Raw genomic sequence first — 18,138 nt, forward strand, 5'->3', positions numbered from 1 at the left:
CAGTTCATCTCACAGCTTGCTTTTGCTCTTCTGGGAGCTTTTAAGCTTCTAGATTCTAAGACACTCCCCACCTACCCAAATGCCCCACATCTGGGGGCTCTCACAACAGGGCTGACTGTTGGGACAGGACACCTTATTAACAATCCCCCCCTGAAGTGATTCCGCATAGAAATGGCAGAAGCATGCTATTGTCATATAGCTTAGAAGGCTGCCTAGAAGCCTGGCTTTGTCTTCCCACAGACTGCTCTGTACTTTAAAATCTGAACCCCTATGAGAAAGGGAGTCAGGAAATCTAGGTTCTTTTCCAATCTTTGCTATTGGTTTGCTGGTTGACTTTGGGCATATTACTTTAACTGTCTGTGACTCAGTATTCCTATCTGGTAATGGGTAGAATGGCAGTAACTTCCTTTCGTAAATTACCTTGAAATCAACAGAAGTAAAGTGCTATTGTATGGAAGTAGAGGAGAAGAATCAAAATGAATAAAAAAGTCTGTCTAGCCAAATAATTCTAAACATGGAAGATTCTAAACCCAAAATGGATGGATCCTGAAGCTAGCACCCATACATATTACAATCTTTAAAGTGTCAAAACATAAACTGGATTTATGTTTTTTGTTCATGGAAACCTTGATGTTACAGTTATTTGCATGGGAAGTGAAATTCAATTTGTTATATTCCAACTTTCTTCCGTTTTAGAACACCTCATAAAATTGGAGTTCTTATTTGTAGAGTGGTATAAGTCAAAAGCATAACAAACATCTAGCAAGCTACTATATCTTTCTATGTTCTTTTCTATCCACAATGACATTTCTACATTGAATGTATTTGGAAGCCAGACCATACAAATTAATCTCTATGGAAAGTGTTTATCCTTAGCTATGCTTTAAGTTTTCCTGATTACAAGTTGTATGGTGACAGCTAGCTTTCCTTTTCCAAGTGATTACACTCTATGTATAAACAGGTATTTAGTATTTTTGTCTTCTGATTCAGTAATCACTTATTTCCAAAACTAATATGTACACCAGGAAACCACTGGGGCTAGGTACAGTCAAAAAGCCTGAGGCTGAATTGGTTTCATCTTTGCAGGTTAGTCTAAGCTGCACAGACTAAATTGAAACAGAAGTGAACAGATATTTACCTTTGATTCTGGAAATGCAGCCACATGCCTACAGTAGCTCAGGCCAGAAGCCAGGGACACTAAAGCACCAGTCTGTAGCTGTGTGCTCACTTCCTCTTCCTGCTGCCCCCAAGGTCTCTGGGATCTGCAGTCCAGTATTACAGCAACAGGATTCTGCAGGTGTGCTCATTACATCCTCTTCCTGCTTCTAGGTGCCTCTGGGATTTGTAGTCCACAGTTGCAGCCAGCAGTAAGTTTGAGATGGGGAAGGGGTGTTTTAACCCCACTCCCTGGCCCCAGACCCCTGCCAGGGTTTGCTGAGGGGGCATTCCCTCCCTTTGTAGACTGGGCTGTATCCCCAGCCAGGCTTGTCCCCCCACTCCTTGTTAGCTAGCCCTCACTGCTCCAGCTAGGGAGCAGAGGGGCAGGGCCAGCCTTGCTCTCTGGAACAGACAATACAGCCCAGCTCAATGCTGGAAAGCATGCTGGACAACTGTGCTTTCACTTGAACCAGGAAGGTGTCTGGGACAGAAGTTTCATAACCCAGTTTGGCTCAAAGTCTGATGCTACAGTCAACCAGGTTTACCTTAACCACTTTCAGCCATCTTGAAACTGGTTTGTGTGCACTGATCTTCTGTTCTGTTACAAGTTTCAACCAGTTTCTGATCACTTAAACCAGTTTATGTGCAACTTCTGCCCCAAGCTTAGAACATGGAAGTATTGAGTACCGAAGTAGTAAGCATGTCTTATACTTTTGTTTGTTTTTCTATTCTCAACCTACACATACTTTAATAAAATAAATATGTAAAGATTTTTTTCTAATTCATCCCACTCTAAACTGTAACCCCTTCTCTTCCCAGAATAGAATATGACCCACTGTAATTTGGGGTTGTTAAGAGTTATATAGCAGGATAATTAGTGCTCCATATTAATTACAATTTATTGTGGTATCCCTTGCCATGGATTTTTTTTCAGAACTCTCATTAAGTTGGGAGTGGGGAGACAGCCTTATGGTTGTGCAGAAAACCTTTCAAATGATGTGAATAAAAGAAAAATAACAAATCTCATGTTCATCAGTATGCTAGGAGGCAGCCTAAAACAGCTCTAACACACACAAACTGTTCCTGTTCACCTCAATGGTTTGTCAAACCTGAAGCCAGGTGATGACGTGCAGTTTGCTGTGGGTGGATATTGACCACTGGGACAATTAGTTGTCATGGTAGGAGACCTCATAGTGCTCATTTCCAAGCCCTCTCTTTACCTGCTGCAAAGGACATGGAGAGAAAAGTTATATTGCTTCCCAGGACCAAGAGTTCCAATGTACTAAACATCATAAGCATACATCCTATGCCTTCCCAGGTACTAACCACCAGATCCTTCTCCTACTCAGCTGTCAAAAGCTCTAGCTCTTACAATGGAATGATGAGTTTGCAATCAGAAAAAAAAATCTGTGGAACACTGACAATTTGGCAGGTGCATAAAATGAAGTGAACTTGTAGGCACAAAGGATATGTCACTAGTTGTATTTCACATGTAATTTAGTAAAACAACCTTTTTTAAAAAGTTCATGCATTACATATAGTCAAGAACCAGAATGACAGAGTACTCTCCTAGAAAAGAGTTATGTTTAGTTTATCCTAACAAATAATGTGGTCTTGTATTCAGCTTGCTCCTAGTGTTAGCCATAATTCTATTTGCCGTGTAGCAATATATCCCCTTCTTACCATTTATGAGGTCTAGGATCAGGCCCTAATTTCAATGGCTCAATTATAAAAATTATTACTTTAGAAGATGAATGCCAACACCCTTTTCACACACCTTAGCCCTCAGTCTAAATATCTCCACTGGCTTTAATTTACCTGGTCTTCATAGCTTCACAATTTCACTTTGTCAACATTATAAAAGACTGTATGTTAGTTTCAAATATCTTCCAGGAGTTTAAACATTAGGAAGTATAAGCATCTTTTGTATAGCATAAGGCTTTGCTATGGCATTTGTATACAATGCCTGTATATTAAAACTTTTCCTCATCCCCCACTGCCACGCTCTATAAACATGAACAAATTGCACCTGTTCAAAGGAAAATAAGGCCAATTTTATTTTGAATAAAGAGGCTAATCAGAATGTTAGCAATCAGCTTCCTAGCATTAGTTAATTAGAATTCTGCAGCTCTTTATTCATTGATAGCTAAACACTCTGATGACCATATCAAAAAGCAAATTATTTAACCGTATTTTGGTATCTGTTTCAGTCTGAAACCCTGTTAAATGATTTAAATGAAAAAGCATTACATATACAAATTAAAGAGAATAATATATAATCCTCACTGAAGCAGCAAAGCTGAACTCTGGGCACATCTACATGTGTGCTTTAATGCACATTATCCTATTTGAGTGAGCATTAAAGAATCACAAAAAATGGTGCTCTTTAGTTAATGTGACTTAAAATAGACTAATGTGCATTAAACCATCATTAAAAAACCACTGGACTCCTATACACATGCAGGGAGGCTGCTCTGATGCACTGCAATTTCAGCACGTTGGAACAGATTCAATAAACTCTTTTGGAGTCTGCTCATTCAACGAGCTTGAGTTCAGAACATCATACTGCCGTTTTTCAGTGCAGGGACACTGATACCTATGATGCTCTGGCCACTCAGACCTGCACTAATTAAAGTGTACCCCCCACCCTCCATCTCCCAGAGCACATGTATAAATGCCCATGCTCTTTAGTGAATGCTTATTAAGACAGGCTAATGCACATTTTCCTAGTACCTCACAATGGAGGTACTAGATTGAATGCACATTAACTAAAACATGTTAATGCACGTGTAGACGCACCCAATCTTAACTCCTAATATCCTCCAGTTTGGCTCAAATTCTACCCTGCCATGCCATGTGGAATTCACATTTAAGTCAATAAAGGCCAACCACTAGGATGTGGGGGAAAGAATAGACCTGGTCAAAACTCAGAATGGCTATTTTGTGAGGAATATTCCAATTCTGAATTCTTTCTTTAACAGCAGAAAGAAAAATGTGAAATTTCTTGCAAAATAGGATTTCTGAATGATTTTTGTTTTGGGAAATTTCATTTGATCACAAGGTTACTGTGAGGCACCATTAGCAACACAACTGTAATGTACTGAAAAAGACATTTCTGGTACAGATAGGAAGGCATTAGTTTAACTTTTCAAGGCAGTGTTGTCAGTGTTTTTCATTGCAAACATAACTGCGATCTCAAAATATAAAGATGTCTCAATCAATACTAAATAGCAATTGCCCTTAAGGCTTAATGTATAATAAAATATATGTTGAAATAAAGGAATATTTTTCTTAGTGTCATAGTAGGATATGGCATATTATGAATGTCAGTTGTAGAAGTGACTGTAAAGACATTATCCAATATGCTATATGACTGGAGTATCAAACATATGTGCTACAAGATAGATTTGGCTCATAGGGATCCTAGTGGGCCAGGTAATTTGAGGACAGAGTTTACAGGGGACAGAACCAGCCACAGAATCTAGGTCCTGTTGGATATGGCTGGCAGCAGGCGCGAGGTGAGAAAAGGTTGTGCCAACACAGCTCTGTTAGTCACCAGGCCACTTGGCTGTCTACCATCACTGGTCCTGAAGCAGCCACTGCTTGACTCACCACTCCTACTGCCGCAGCAGCTTGTCCCACGATCTGGATCCAGCCCTAGACACAGGGTAAGTTTGACATCCCTTCTACCTAACATGTCAGATGAATTACTACTACTGATATGTTGTGACATACAATGATTTAAATGTAAAAGCATATCAGAAGAATCCATTTTAAGTAGAAACTTCATTATGGCACTAATTTAAAAAAAATCCTAAATGAGCATTTTTTCCCGGATTTTTTTCATTTGGGAATTTCAGCAAAGCACATAAAATTTCAAAAACATTTTTATTTTGTAAAAATGTCATTTTCCAAGGAACAAAACATGTGAAAGATTTTCAGCTGACTGCTTTGAGACATCTCCCACTGCAGTTAATGGATTCTTTGTTATTGACTTTATGACAACAGGATCAAACTCCCTAGGGCAGAATTGTTGCCATTTATACCATTAACCAAGCTAATGAGCTATGAAGGAAGAGGTCAGTATAACACACTGAACACTGAAATGCATCTTTCATGGCAAGATATTTATACAAATATACATACACAAGAACTGATGCATCTTTGCTCAGCTCAGCATGAGCAGGGTCATTAGGATAGATTAACCATAGTAGGCACATCTACATGTGATAGACACTACATTGCCATAACACACCATGGTGATGTACTGTCATTGGGGACAAACAGTGACACCAGTGCTGTGTCGCTATAGTGATAAGCTACCTCATTATAGCACATCACCATGGCAATGTAGCGTCTAAAAATAACCATGCGCTGCTGGGATGGTGCAAAAACAGCTGTTACTGCACTGTTATTTAGTACTTCCAAAAGCAAGTACCAAATGCTGGCGCAGTAACAACTGGTAGATGTGCCCAGTATCAATTCTAGCCATTGCTAGAAAAATGACTAAGACCAACATGTCAATTTGGTAAGAGTATGCCAAATTTGCTTCTGTAATAAAGATGTTGTAGAATAACCTGCTGGCCTTTTCCTTCAGCCTTTGGATCAGCAGCACAGAAAGTCTTGTGAAGGAGGAGACCAGCTATAGATCTCCTGTGAATGAGCAGCCCTGCTTCTTCCAGTCAGTGGAAAAGAGCTGGATTAATTAGTCATAGCCAACAATTTATTTCATTAGTTTCTCCCTTATCTGTCCTCACAGATTATTCACAGTCTTTGACTTTAACTAATTTTTTTCTTCTTTTAAACTTTGATAAAATATCTTATACAAGAGTGATTCAGCAATCCCAACAGTTTTGAGGATTTGCGATCAATAATTCCTTGTTGGGCCTGTAATTTGCTCACTTAAGTCACATGGCATTATTTCTAGTTAGACTGGATAATTTTTAACCCACATAACATTCAAGATATCTACACATACACACAAATGTTCAATAACTGGGTAAATATTTGTGTCAGGACTCATTCATTAATATGACGATTTCTGAAAGAGAAGGGAGAAAAGAAAAGGTTCCTAAAGACCAGAGCTAATATATGTTTTGGTTTGAATAAATGACCTTTTTTTGTGTTATTGGCTTGGTTCTGGTAAAGCACCATTGAGCACAGTCCTACTTATTTAAGTATAATATGGGTTATGGAAAAAGGGAAAAAAAGTCAACCAGGAAGAGCAACAACTCAAGTGAGTAAAGGCTAAACATGAGATGCAGAGGCAAATCCAGTTGGGTGTACGGGTTGTAGGAGTAAATTTAGTCGGCTTCTGACCTACTTGACTAGAAAAACAGACAGAGACCAGAAGTGCTAATACTGCTTATTTCAGTTATGTGTTTTGAGATAAGAAATCCTGCATGTCTTATTACCCTGTGCACAGATGTCCAATTAAGTAAACTTGTTTTAGTTTATACAAGGTCATATTTTTTTTCTCTCTTTACCTGTCTTAAGTATAAAAATGCTTGAAAACTTAGAGAGGAGGAGGATTCCTTCAAAACAGACAAGTGGGTGATTCCCCTTGCTATATGAAATCCTCCCTGTGATCACAGTATAGCCCTAAATAAAGAAAAGCTGGCTCTGTCAGTTCTGATTCAACCACAATGTGAAGTTGATTTCTTCCACGGTTTGGTGCCGTGACTCAGATAGAGACGCCTGGAGTGATCAGTTGGGACACAGACATCTCTTCACTGAAGCCCTGGCGCCAAACCAAGATAAGAGACCTTTTGAAATCTCTCTTAGGGCTTTTCAGTGAGAGGCTGTCTCTGTGTCTTCCTGATTCACTGCTTGAGGCTCACCCTATCCAAACTTTTTTTCTGCCAGAACTGTCAGACCCACTGTGTAAGTAGTAACTGTGAGTAGAAAGAGTTAAGGTTAAAGACTCTGTGTTGCTGTTGTCAATGAAAGTATTTCCCCACGTGAATTAAGTTCTGTAAAGAACTATGAGGTCTCTCTGAGACCAGGAGTGGAAACCTTGTGCAGCCGCCCCGAAGACAACAGATTTGTTCTGTGTGCTCTTCGAAAGCAAAGATGCAAAGTAGAAACTCTTAGAGTGAGTGTTTTCCACAATAAGCATTGACCAAGGCTGAGACTAAAGAAATGCTCTTGAACCTCATGCCTCAATGCAGAAATTCCCTTGTGTGAATTGAGAGTATGAATTGAGAAATATGAGTCACTGACCAGGTCTGAGACTAAGGTTGGGTTCAGCTGCCCCAAGGCTGTCCGGAAAGGCAGTTTTGAATGCAAAGAGGCCCAACTGGAACCTCGTGACCTAGTGGACAGGTTTACCCTTTCCCCACTCTCACAAATGAGCCGTGTCTAACCGTGAGTAACCGCATTGTGTGCTGTTATTGCAGTAGAGTCTTGTCTTTAGATATTAGCCACAGCATCTCTGTGCCGTTAGCAACTCTGACCGGACACCCTGAATAAGCCATTCCTGTATGAAAGACCTGTGTGAATTGGGTTTAAAGATATGGGGAGCGGAGAGTCTAAAGACATACTGGCTCCAGCACTGTACGTGTACACACACTATGGCCATAAAAGTTGTAAGTTTCTAGACAAATGGAATTGGTATACCAGAGATGATTTTAGCCAGCAGTTTCCCCTGGAGGGAGCATTTGATTTAAGTAAAATTGTTCATCTCCACAGAGACCTTGAGTTAAGAGGTAGTAATACACCACAGACTCAGTGGGACACATTTTTTGATTGGTATGAAGAAGCTTTCAAAAGACATCAAGAATCTCAACTTCAGAGTCTTAACAGCTCCCAAGAGAAACTGAAATCTCAGATAAAGGAATTAAAACAGAAAAGTGCACCAAAATCAATAGCACCATCAGCACCAAAACAACTTTATCCACAAATAACGAGAATGAATCTGCAGAAGATATAATTGATTTTCTTAATGTGCCATCCCCATATCAGTCCCAGGCACAATCTGAACCTGAAGAAGTCCAAAGTAACCAAATAGGTTCTTCTGGCAGGATTAGCCAATCTCACCAGGAAACTATCACTCAACAACTGTCACCTGCCCCTGGGGCATGCCCATGTTCACCGGAGTCATGGCATCTGTCTCCTGAAATCTCAACCCCCTCCTCTTGTTTAAGGTCTGGTACCCAGCATGGTCCAGCCCCTTCTTTAAAATCTAAAAAGGCTCAGCTTATGCCTTTACACCAACTTCCAAGGCAAGGTCCAAATGGGGAAACTACAATCACAGTCCCTGTTCCCTGGACCCCAGGAGATCTCCTAAAATTTGTTAAACAATTTCCCAACATCAGGGAGGAACCCCAGAAATTTAAAGATGAATTGGAAACTGTAATCCATTGTTATAATCCAACATGGGCAGATTTGAACCAATTAATGAGACGTGTTCTGCCCTCTGAGGTCTGCAACCGCCTCATCGTACAGGCTACTTAGCCTACCCAAGACCCCAGAATAGGAGGTCAATTAGCAGATGCCCGAAGATGCCTCCTTGAGGCTGTGCTTAAAATTTGCCCCAGGAAAACTGACTGGGGCAAAATACATAATTGTAAACAAAATAAAGGGAATACCCAGAAGACTACCTGGACTGCTTGAAACTAGTATTTGAAAGACATTCTGGTATTGAAAATGCAGCTAAAACTGCCCCAGAAACAGTTGCTTCTGCTTTTGTCCGTGGACTTCTTTCTAAAGTCCAGGAACAGTTGTGCACAATTGCTGTAGGTTGGCAGACTAAGCCACTTGCAGAACTAGTCACCATTGCAAATCATTGTACAACCTGCCAGGAAAAGAAAAAGGAATCCACGAAAACTAAGCTAATGTCATTACAATTACAGACTTTATGCAGGGGCAGAAGCCAAGGTTTCCATCAAGGACAGTTCAGAGGCAGGGGACGGTCATGAGATGAGACGAGAAGAATTTCAGTCCCAAAATAATGACAGTTGTTATTATTGTGGCCAACCAGGACACTGGAAGGCTCAATGTCCTCACTGGCCTGGCCAGCCAGGGATGATGTTTAACCCGCCACCACCTCCTCTTACTCAATTCTCTGTCCCAAATCAGAGAGCCTCCTGTTAAGCCAGCCTGAGGAATAGTAATATCATCACAGCCCTGCTTCTCCCACTTAATCAAGATGATCCCTTCGTTTTCTGCGTGATAAATGGCATCTCTACAAAATGTTTAGTAGACACCGGTGCAAGCTGCTCTACTCTTCGAGCTGAAGAATTTTCCACAACTCCCCTCTTCTCTGCTGTTGTAAACACTGTAGGAATTTCAAATCAAATAGTTCCTCATCCTGTTTCCCAACCATTACATGTTTCTCTTGGTCCTGTTTCTGATCAACATGCCTTTCTCCTTCGTCCTTGTTCTTCTGTTAATTTATTAGGCAGAGATTTGCTTTGTAAACTCAGCTGTACTATCTATTGCTTTCCTAATGGTGTTTATTTAGATGTTCCCTGTGATAATAAGATAGCAGTACTTGCCACTTTAGCTAACTCACCTCCTGAGCCTGAGTTCCCTGATCTTTCTGTGTTACAAGAAGAAATCATAAAAGCTGTCCCTCCATTTCTCTGGTCCCAGCATGCTAATGAAGTAGGACAAATCCATACTGCCCAGCCTGTAGAAATTAGATTAAACTCAGCTAAGCCTTTACCCAAAGTTGCTCAATACCCTTTATGTCCAGAAGCCAAAGAAGGGATATGCCCTGTTATAACTGTCCTTTAAAGCAAGGTATCATTGTCCTGACTAAGAGCCCTTGTAATACACCTATTCTTCCTGTGGAAAAACCTGGAAAGAATACCTATCGCTTTGTACAAGACCTTCACGTGGTAAATTCTGCAGTTTTACCTACTTTTCCTGTTATACCAAATCCAGCTACTATCTTGTCCTGTATTCCTCCTAATGCTTGTTATTTTACTGTTGTTGACTTGTGTTCTGTATTTTTCTCTATTCCTATAAACCCTGATAGCCAGTTTCTCTTTGCATTTACCTATCAAGGACTTCAGTATACCTGGATGCGATTGCCCCAGGGCTATACTGAATCACTTTCTCTTTTTTCTCAATTCTGAAGAAAGATCTAGATGACATAATATTTAAAGAAAATTCTGTGCTTGTGCAATATGTTGATGATTTGCTCTTGGCATCTACCTTCCTTGAAGCCTGTAAAACTGATTCTTTAACTCTCCTCACCTCTCTTGCCCTAAAAGGCCATAAGGCATCTAAAGAAAAGCTACAACTTTGTCTTCCTCGTGTCCACTATTTAGGTCATGATATTTCTGCTGGAGAACGACTGCTTTCCTCTTCCAGAATAGAAGCTATTCTTAAAATCCCTAGACCAACTACTGTGTCCCAAATGTGTACCTTCCTAGGCATGGCTGGCTATTGCCGCCAGTGGATTCTTGGCTATGCCTCTATAGTCAAGCCGTTGCAAAGTCTGACTCTTGTTAATACTCCTGAGCCTTTACCCTGGACTTCAGAGATCAAAGCCACTTTTGCCCCTTATTAAGCAAGCTCCTGCCTTAGGCCTTCCCGATTATACTAAACCTTTTATTCTTTTTTGTCATGAAAAGGACAGATTTGCACTTGCAGTACTTATTCAGACACATGGAGACAAGCACCATCCCATTGCTTATTATAGCTCTGTTCTTGACCCAGTTGCAGCCGAATTTCCTCCATGTCTCCATGCTGTAGCTGCAGCCGCCGTCACTGTTGAATTTTCTTCTACCCTTGTATTAGGTTCTCCCCTTACTGTTGCTGTCCCACATGCTATAGCAGCCCTTTTACTAAAAACAAAACCCCAACACCTTTCAAATGCTAGATTAACTAAGTATGAAATCTTGCTTCTCTCTGCTAGAAATATCATCCTAACTAGGTGCCCTGTTTTAAACCCTACTTCCCTGTTACCTATCCCTTCAGATGACAAACCCCATGATTGCACATTTGTTACTGCTCACCTAACAATGGCCCGCACTGATCTAAAGAACAACCCCTTGCAAAACTCAGATCTAGTATTCTATGTTGATGGATTGTGTCAAAGAAACTCAAAAGGTTCCCTTGTCGCAGGATATGCAGTATGTTCCCAATATGATGTTATAGAAAGCCATCACTTACCTAATGAGTATTCAGCTCAAGTTGCTGAGCTTGTGGCCCACACCAGGGCTTGCACCCTAGCCTCTGGTGCCTCTGTTAATATTTATACTGATTCTCGCTATGCTTTTGATACAGTACACAATTATGGTCAACTTTGGAAACAAAGGGGCTTCCTCACTTCAGGACGTGCCAAGATTAGTAATGATCCATACATAACTGCCTTGTTGAATGCTTTACAATTACCTTCTGCTGTTGCTATTATTAAATGCCAAGCTCACCAGAAACCTTATGATGATGTTACACGTGGGAATGCTCCAGCAGATTCCACTGCCAAAGCTGCGGCTATTTTCTCAGGCTACGCCTGTGTTTTTGTCTATTCCAACTGACCAGTCTCCATTGGCAAGTGTTCACGATGTTGCCCTCCTCCAAGATCAGGCTCCAGAACCAGAGGAACATACATGGAGACTGGCTGGTTGTTTGTTACACCCTGACCATTTGTGGCACTCCCCGGGCAGCCGCCTAGTGGTCCCAATGGTCCTTCTTCCTCATCATGCTCGCATACACCATTGCATGGCACATGTGAGCAAAGGGGGGACGATAGAAGCTGGTAAGCTCGATTAGTTTGCTCCAACTTTTCCATCTATGGCTCAACAGTACTGCCACACCTGTCCTATTTGCCAAGCCCATAATGTTGGAAAGCTTGTAAAAACAAAAAAGGTAGCACATCTCCCCCCTTGGGGACTGTTTGTAAATTTACAATTAGATTTTATTCAAATGCAGAAATGTTGTTCTTATGAATATGTTCTTGTTATTGTATGTTTTCTAGTTGGGTATCCCGGAGCGGGGATGATCCAGGCCCCGGTGTCACGGTTGGTCGGGGTGGCAGGTCGGATATGATACAGGCGGGATTACTGGCGTGGAGATCTGAGGCACGGAAACGTATGGTTTCAAAAACACAAACTGGATTTATTTAACTTACGCTTTTGAGGCGTAGGTGTTGATCTTCAGTTACAGTTGATGGAACGATAACAATGAACAACAGGGGTGTCTGTTGGCCCACAGGGTTCCGGAGTGAGCCCTTGCTATCTACCCCACAAGGGATAGGGGCGGCTGCCTACTCCTTAAGTCCCAGGGCTGGTCAACAGCTCATGTAAGGTTAAGCAAACAAAAAGAACCGTAACACGTCATGACGCCAATCCAGTGGTGGCCAATGAATGGTCGTAGATGAAGCCGAGGTCGAGAGCCAGGATATGATGCAGCGGAGATACAGTTGAGGTGAGTAGGGAAGAGCCGGATCGGAGTCAGCAAACGAAGCCGAAGTCAGTCAAAAAACCAGGTAAGTTGAAAACCAGAATCAAAGTTTAAACCACAAAAATTGAAGTCGAATTCAAAGCCAAATAACATTCGGTAACTGAGGAATCAATATGAGAGAAATGAAATCGATGAAGTTAATCGCTGTGTGAAGCTATGAGGAGAACCGGGGGTTTGAATCCCAAACTCTCTCTGCCTCACAGTCCCTGCTAAAAGCAGCCTCTGTTAGCAGATTGAGCACTCTCTCTCACCACACTCACACCAACGACGCCCATACAACCCACACCTCCAACGCCCACACCCACGTTGGGGCTCACTAGCTTTTAAAGCAAACCCTTGGCCAATCAGGGTGCTTGGCAATCAGAATTTTCTGGTACAATTATGTCATGCTCTTGTTAACTGAGCATGCATCTGATCAAGCTCTGTGTGGAAACCAGGCATGGGCAGGGCTGAAAAGTAGGTCACCAGTGATTGACAGCTCCTGGGGTCGCCCAGGGGGCATATGCTGGGCACAGGGTGGAATTTTCCATGAGCCTGAGTTCTCTGTGCATGATCACAACTTAACTCATGTGTTGCCAGCACCTTTCAAAATTTTTACTTGGACAATGGGTAGAAGCCTACCCATGTGCAAAAGCTGACACCATCACTGTAAGCAAAAAGTTGCTCAGAGACTTTATTCTAAGGTTTGGTATTCCTTTACCCCTAAACTCTGAATGAGGAACTCATTTTACTGGACAGATGATGAAAGAAATCTGTAAAGTCCTGCAGATACAACAGAACTTACATTGCCCATACCATCCACAGGCCTCAGGCCAAGTGGAATGCCAAAATGGCATTCTGAAAAATAAATTGGCCAAAATTTGTGTTGACTCGCCTAAAATGGCCAGATGTACTTCCCATAGCCCTTATTAGTATGAGATCTACTGCCAACCAAAAGACTGGGCTTAGCCCACATGAAATTCTAATGGAAAAACCCATAAAGCTCCCCGCCTCGCCACCTGTTGCCTCCCACTTTTGTAATGTACATTCACTTGATGATACTATTCTAGGCTATTGTAAGGCACTAATGAAGTGTGTTAAGGCTTTTCATTCACAGGTACAGGCAGCTCTCCCCAAAGAACCAGATGAGCCCTGCCATTCTATCCTGCCTGGAGATTGGGTCCATATAACAGTCCATCAACGAAAGTCATCACTGGAACCTCACTGGAAAAGCCCATTCCAGGTACTCCTGACCACCAACACTGCAGTAAAGTGTCAAGGACTCCAGACGTGGATCCATGCTTCACACAGTAAGAAAACATCAGCCCCGTTAGACCCAGAGTCTCCTCCATATCAATCTTGTAATCAGCCTCCACAGACTGGTAGTGAGCCTAGTGCCTGCCAGCAGGAGAGCTCAAGACCAGTACTGAGCCAAGCGCCTACTGGTGAAGAGGATTTGCCACTACAGAGCAAAGAGGATGTGCTCCAATGACACCACTATGCCCTTCGAGACAGGAAAAAGGCCTCTACCTAATTCCTGGTTCCTGAGGTGGAGTTAGTTAGTCATGATTTGGGTAGTTCTCAGTATTTCTTTTGGCCATCTTATATGAACTTGACTCATCAGTTATAAGAAACTCTGTAAACCAAACTACATTTCTGCACCGACAAAGATCATTTCATGAAAATATGTTCTTGTCTTTAGTTAATCAAATTGAGATAGATTTAAATGTCTGTCATTGTTAAATATGTAGTTATGTCCCTATCTATTCTACTGGAGGAATACCCATGATACCAGTACCCTTGAATGCAACTCAGATGTTAGCCCCTTACTATTCAGATTTTCAGGGAAACGAAACTTGGCAGAATGTAAGTTGCAACCAGTCTATGTACGATTAGCTTATGCCACCCCTGGAAAGTTCTGTTGGACCTGTAATGGATCTCATGTTGTAGTAGGAGTCAGTAAGTGCGAAGTAGAATTTAAGATAAATGGTGCTTGGTTTTCTAATGGTTCCTGGATATCTAAGTACTCCCCTGCAGGTCAATTTTCAGGCTATTATTCACAATAGAGAATATCCCCATGCTGTAATACAGGTGAATATACTGCACTAGCTGGTCACTATTTTGTGTGTGAAGATAAGGCCTATAAAAATCTTCCCTCCGGTTGGAGAGGAATATGTTATGTCTCCACAGAGTATCCTGCCTTTACTATTAGATCTCACTTACCTAAAGGAAAAATTCACAATGTTTGTGGAATTACAAAAAATCAAAGATTTTGGCGTATAACATTCCCCAGCTATGGCGCAGGCTTAGCTATGTCTGAGATAAAAAAAGTTGCAGCATTTCTGGAAAAGATTGGTAATGTTACTGCTGATAAATTTGATAAAATAAATACAGCAATGAAGGAAATAAGGCTAATGACATTGCAAAACTGACTTGCATTAGATTATATACTAGCCAGCAAAGGAGTCTATGCTTTAATAGGTAAAGAATGTTGTACTTGTATTCCTGATAATTCAAAAGAAATCCAGGATTTAAGTAAACATATTTGAAAAAAAGCAGCTAAATTGCATGAGTCAGATAGTTGGAATTTGAATTCTTATATTAGCTCTATTTTCAGTTCCTTAGGCTCTACCATCATTCATAGTTTGTTGATATTGTCTGTTATTTTTATTGAAGTATGCCTAGTGTTTATGATAATACAATGTTGCTTAAGCTGTGCCGCCAAGCAAATGAAGAATAGCCCATCAACCAAAAATGAAGTATATAATTTGTATGTTGAAATAGCAGAAAGTAAAGAGAAAGAAAAACTAGAATTTGAAGGGCTAATGGCTATAAATATCGAACTTGTTGAAGGAAAAAAAAGAAAATTAGGGAATGTAGGAGTAAGTTTAGTCGGCTTCTGACCTACTTGACTAGAAAAATAGACAGAGACCAGAAGTGCTAATACTGCTTATTTCAGTTATATGTTTTGAGATGAGAAATCCTGCATGTCTTATTACCATGTGCACAGATGTCCAATTAAGTAAACTTGTTTTAGTTTATACAAGGTAGTATTTTTTCCTCTATCTGTCTTAAGTACAAAAAATGCTTGAAAACTTAGAGAGGAGGAGGATTCCTTTGAAACAGACAAGTGGGTGATTCCTCTTGCGGTATGAAATCCTCCCTGTGATCACAGTATAGCCCTAAATAAAGAAAAGCTGGCTCTGTCAGTTCTGATTCAACCACAATGCAAAGTTTGATTTCTTCCACAGGGTGCAGTTGCACCACCTTCCGCTTTGATTCCTACTCCACTCAAAGTTTAAAACCAACTGCCTGGCAGTGGCATCAGTATTTTTAGTGCTGAGGAGATCACAAATCTTAATGGCTCATTATAATCTACATGATCCTTTCTAAACTCTTCATCCCACAGGTGTTAATGAACCTCTCTCCTTTTGAATGGTCTTGATGTTCCACCTATCAGGCTATCCTTTGTTTTGCAGTCTGTTAGCTGTTCCTGGTAATGAAACTCCTATTTCACATTCCTGCAGATTGTTTTTAACTCATTCCAGTTTAAGTTATACTTTTTTTTTTTGCTTCAATCTTAAACTGAATAAAACAGCCCTAGTTTTTTGGTATGTTAGTAAAGCTTGTAGTTTCTTTTAACTGAAGAAAAATGTACGTTGCTTTATCTGTGATTATGCACCTCACCATGTGACCCCCATTTTCAAAATTCTACACCTGCCCTGCCCAGAGGAGCTAACTGGGCACAGAATGAGACACTTTACTACTTATACATTGGTGATATCAGGTTAGCTCTGTTTTTGTTAACATTTTGGAGAGCACTTACAATGACAGCTGGTAGTGGTAACTGCCACTTCTAATATTGTGTCCTGACAGCCTGTCAGAGTAGATCTATTTGATCCTACCATAATAGAATAGTTAGAAGCAGCAGGTCAGATGGTATTCTATTGCCTGCCAAACAAATCATAATGCAGAAGTAGGAGAAGCCTCCAAAATAATCAATTATCTACATTTTGTAACTTAACGGAAAACAATGTTAGACTTTCACCGCTGAGACTTATACAAGTCCAGGCTTGAATCAGAGGTCAAATAACTGATGGCATCTTGAACCTTCATGAATACTAATCTGTATTATGCCTGTTGCTTAAGAGTGTGTAAACACGAGTAGCTGCCATTTGCAAATGAGAACCATATGGCAGATATAGCATGGGTGTTTCATGATCTATCAGGTAGGGATACAGGCTTTTTGACAAGAAAGCATGCTGAGCCTATATTGTACAGTGCTAAACATCTTGTTAAGATGCACATTTACTTGGAATTAGCATCATTAACTTGGGATAAAAACAATAAAAAAAAATGTGGCATGTTGACCACCTGCAGCAAGTGGAAGAAAAAAAACTCACAACATAGTCCCCTCCTTGTCAGAGTAAAGGATGGATTATAGCTTCCTTTTCTATTTGAACCACTGGAGGAAAAGGAAGGAAATGTAAAAAAAAAAAAAAAAGTATATAAACATATTTTAATTTCTTAAATTGGAAAATTGATATATATATTTTTTGAAACACGAAAAAATTATGGTAGTGTTAGTATAGCCACAATGGTCCAGAAATGATGTGAGAGGCTAGGATTTCCTAAGATGATATCTTTTATTAGACCAGTAGCATAGTTGGGAAACAGTTAGGACAAGCTTTCAAATGCAAGACATTCTTCATTCAAAAGTTTATCTAACTCTGTACCAACTATGCTATTAGTTCAATAAAAGATATCTTCCTAAGAAATCCTTGCCTCTTGTGAAAGCATTGCGTATTCATGTTTTCCCCCTAGATGTCATTTGGAAGCAGTTTTTTAAAGTTACATCCACATAATTGAGGTGCTTGTTGCACCAGCTGTAAAACAGTTCACTGGCATTTTGTTTCCTTTTTTTTCTCTTTTCAATTAAAGGTTATTCAGCATTTTGCATACCAGCTCCTTTGACGACATGGCAGATTCATAAAATCATAGAAAAACAGGGCTGGAAGGGACCTTAAGTGTGTCACCCATCTTATCCACTTCTCAAGCCAGGGTCATATCTGTATAATAATTCCAGACAACCCTTTTCTATCTTGCATTTAAAAGCTTCTAACAACAGAAATTCCACAAACTGTCTAATCTGTTCTATTGCTGAGTCACCTTCACAATTAGGAAGTTCTAATATCTAAACTAAGCCTCCTTGTTACAATGTACTTACTTCTAATCCTGTCCCCACTGCTATCTTCTGCATAACATTTTTGTTATTGTTACTGTATTGTTGTTTTGTATTTGAGGGCTGTCATAAAATCCTTCTTCAGTCTTCTCTCTAGACTAAATGTTAAGTCTTACAAATTTTCTTTATGTGTTGTGCTTTCTAATCACTTTTGTTGCTTTCCTCTGAACTCTTTCCAATTTATTCACATCTTAAAGTGGGGTGCTTAAAAGCTAAACAAGGACTCACCAATGCTGAATCATTTCCCATGACTTGCACATGACTGTACAATTAATACATGCCAGGAATCTGATACAATATTAAGTGGGGGGGGGGAAATTGCTATTATACAAGTAACTCATTTA

This window comes from Crocodylus siamensis, chromosome 5, assembly GCF_052110815.1.
Source record: "Crocodylus siamensis isolate JL-2025a chromosome 5, ASM5211081v1, whole genome shotgun sequence".
NCBI lineage: Eukaryota > Metazoa > Chordata > Crocodylia > Crocodylidae > Crocodylus > Crocodylus siamensis.